The following is a 3695-nucleotide window of genomic DNA, read 5'->3' on the forward strand; positions in this document are numbered from 1 at the left end:
GCCATTTTATAACTGTGAGGGAAAGGACAAGAGAATGGCACAGACACTGCCCTCACATCATTGAGCCACTGAATTGATTCTGGCAGCCCCTTGTTTGTGTTCCTCAGGTGTCCTGTTACAGCAGCAGAAAGCATCCCTAACTGATAGAGCTCCCTTGCCTTCCCCCCTGTTGAGCTGCTCTTATAAGTGAGGGCACTGAGCCCTTCAGACAGGAGGGAGGCCCTGTGGACTAACCCTTTGATCTAGCCATTTTTAGAAGCAGCATTAGGATTTCAGTAGCCTCAGGGGCTTCACTCCAGCCTGTGACTTTGGGCTGAAAGCTCAGTTACCAGTTAATAACACGGGCTGCTGCAAGGTAATATTTGCAGGTGCTCCTTGCTGAACAGTGGTCTATAAATACACAGTGTTATTATTATTAACCCTCCCCTCGCCCCCTGAGCCTCCAGGAGCCAGTGAGAGCGAACCGTTTCACTTGTGTGAGAGATAGCAAGAGAAATGTAATTTTAATTTAATTCTTGGTCCCTCTGGAAGGTGCCTGTCCACTGTTCAGAGGTGGGAGGAGAGAGTGCAGCGAGGACACCTCATGGATGGGGAGAAGAGAAATGGCAGCGTGAAGGAGCATCAACTGCCATTTTTTTTTTTTTGAAGATGGGGTTTGCATTTTATTATAAAAGAAAAAGTAACGCCTCAGGAATCTTAACAATGGAAAGGAGCATCTCACACTCAGAATAGACACCAGGATACAAAATGACAAGTGTTCTGACTCCAGGGCTGTCCCCATGTCCTCATAAGAGCAGAGATAGGAAGGAGACAGCCAAAGCAAACGGGTGATTCTGTAACAACGAAGACTCAGAAGAACCCTACAACAGGATTAAAATCTAAACTTCTGTTTTGCTTTTTAAAAAATTTTAATATATCAAAAGGCCTGCTTTAGTGACATGCTAGTCCCATCAGAAAATAATCCCAATAACCCCTTGTCAGTAACATGCAAGTTGACCAGCCAACTCTTTATTTCTAAACCTCTGTGTGTACATGTGTGTCTTTTAAACCAAAGCCACGGGGCTCAGGTGACTCCTCCTTCTACAACGTGCTTTCACCTGTCAACCGACCGGTGTCTACCCCCAATTGCAGAAGAGTGGGCAGGGCACATGGGAGCCCTATAGTGGCAGTGAGGGAATACCAAGTCTCCACTCAGTAGGAGATCCTTATTTCCAGACTATTCACCTCAAATCTGGCTCTCCGTGACCAGAATGTTTTTCCTCCTTTAGGAAAAAAACCACACATATCTGCACACCCATATATATAATTTTTTTTGTTTTTACATTTAAATATAAAAATACTACTCTGCTTTGTGTTATAAATGGAGGACCAAGCAATAAGAACTTTTTCTGCTAAGGTAGGTCAATCCATCCTTACACTGAGCTTGTCTTCAGGTGAGGGCTATCTCGCCCCAGATAGGGGAAGCCCTGCACCAGGAGGACGGGAGGCACATTCCCGCCTGATTCTCTCATAAGTCTCACTTTTTTAATAGAAAGTTGGTTATAACCTTATTCGAAGTGGAACTTCCCACCAGGAGGGGAAATCCTAACCTAACCCCAGAGTAAGTAACCCTCCCCCCCCTCAACACTCAGCTACCTCGAAGAAAGAGCCCTCCCCCTCCCTTCACAAACACTATTCTCTGTCCGGATAGCTACGCCTATTGGACAAACACACCTGATTAAATGGGAACAGTGGTTATGTCTCCCTACCCCCCTCCCTACTAACATACTAGACAGCTTTCAGTGACAGGGAAAAAAAAGGGGGGGGGTGTAAAAAGATTAAGAACTTGACCCCTCTATCCTGGCCAAAGAAAGCAAGAGATATTAACTGGGCATGAGGAATAAAAAAAGACCTTGATATTCCGCCCTTTGAGTTACTGCTATTAGGACAGTCAAGAGAGGGGCAAACACGGAGGCAGGATGGAGAATTAATTAGGAGGGGTTCGATGGCTGTAAGTCTAGTCCGCTTAGTTTTTGTACTAGAAGGGTTCATCGCCAGTTTCATTGAGAAGACATGTGCGGATGAGGGCTTCTGTCACCGAAAAGGGGTCGCAGTTGGCAGAGGGGCGACGGTCTTCAAAGTAACCCTTCTTCTCCTGGCCGACAGTCCGGGGAATGCGGATGCTAGCACCACGGTTGGCCACGCCGGCAGAAAAGTCGTTGATGTTGGATGTCTCATGGAATCCAGTTAGGCGCCGGGCATTATCCAGGCCTCCCTTGGGATCGTAGGCTCGGATGTGGTACTGGTGCCGCTTGCTCAGTTTTTCAATGGACTCCTCAATGTACTTTAGACCATTCTCCTCTCGCATGGCCTTGGTGCTGAAGTTGGTGTGGCAGCCTGCACCATTCCAGTTTCCGGGAATGGGCTTAGGATCAAAGGTTGCTATCACTCTGAAGTCTTCACATACACGATGCAAGATGAAACGGGCCACCCAGAGATGATCTCCCATGTCGATTCCTTCACAGGGTCCTATCTGGAATTCCCACTGGGCAGGCATGACCTCAGCGTTTGTCCCAGCAATCTTGATGCCAGCATACAAGCAGGCCCGGTAGTGAGCCTCCACGATATCCCTGCCATAGGCTTTGTCTGCTCCTACACCACAGTAGTACGGACCTTGGGGCCCAGGGAAGCCATTGGAAGGCCAACCAAAAGGGTGACCATCTGTGCCCATGAGAGTATATTCCTGCTCCATTCCAAACCAGGGGTGTTGGTTGCTCACCATGTCCATTATCCGTTTACAGGTATGCCTTAAATTGGTTTCTGCAGGCTTTCTGTTGTATTTGAAGACTTCACAGAATACCAGCTTGTTGGGGTCCTTGCGGAAAGGGTCGCGAAACATGGCAGCAGGGACAAGATACATGTCACTGTTGGAGCCTTCAGACTGAAAGGTGCTAGAGCCATCAAAATTCCGTTCAGGCAACTCTTCAACACCCTTGGGCTCACTGTCCAAGGTCCGGGTCTTGCAACGTAATCCTTCTCCAGTCCCGTCAATCCAAATATACATATAGCTTGCACTTTCTCGCCCTGAGGCAGGGACATGTACACCTGCTTGATGCCTTTGTTCAAGTGGGAACTCGCAGAGGTGGCCATGGTGGAAGTTGTTCCCAGCCACAGAAGGTCAATCGGGTCGTTGGGATTGCCTTCCCTGGCCCTTCTCCGTTTGGAGTCGCGTTCGTGCCTCTCCAGGCTCTCGGGCTCCCGCTGGTCCATACACCGGAGCTTTCTGGGCGGGTCGCAGGCAGCAGGGCGGGCGGGCGGGCGGGCCGCGAGAGCGAGGTGCGGCGAGGAGAGGAGGCCGGGGCGCTGCTCAGAAGCTCCCCTCCGCTCCCATTCTCGGCTCTGCCTCAACTGCCATTTAAAGGCCATTTTCCATGTGGTACTTTATAAATTAGTTCAAATATAATCTTGAATATGACCAGCAATCTGCTTTCTGCTCCCTCCCTGCACTCCCCTGCCTCCTGCACCGCCAATCCTTGAAGGAAAAGATCTTGGGTAAGGCTCCTCTGCCATTGGGTCCCCTGGAGTTGCCAGAAGCTGAAAGTATGGCTTATGCGACCTCTTAGCTTAAAGGAGGATGAAGCCATGCTGACCACGGAGAGGAGACTGTAAGTTTGGCTTCTGTGGCCCAGAGTGGCTCCTATGCCCCCAAATGTAAT

The 3695-nt window shown here is 49.3% G+C and overlaps 1 pseudogene; it reads right to left on the reverse strand.

Moving 5' to 3' along the window:
- Nucleotides 1-649: 649 nt before the first annotated feature.
- On the reverse strand, nucleotides 650-3349 carry LOC144323811 (glutamine synthetase pseudogene; annotated as a pseudogene).
- Between the last annotated feature and the right edge of the window lie 346 nt (nucleotides 3350-3695).

Source organism: Canis aureus, chromosome 11, assembly GCF_053574225.1.
Source record: "Canis aureus isolate CA01 chromosome 11, VMU_Caureus_v.1.0, whole genome shotgun sequence".
Classification (NCBI taxonomy): Eukaryota; Metazoa; Chordata; class Mammalia; order Carnivora; family Canidae; genus Canis; species Canis aureus.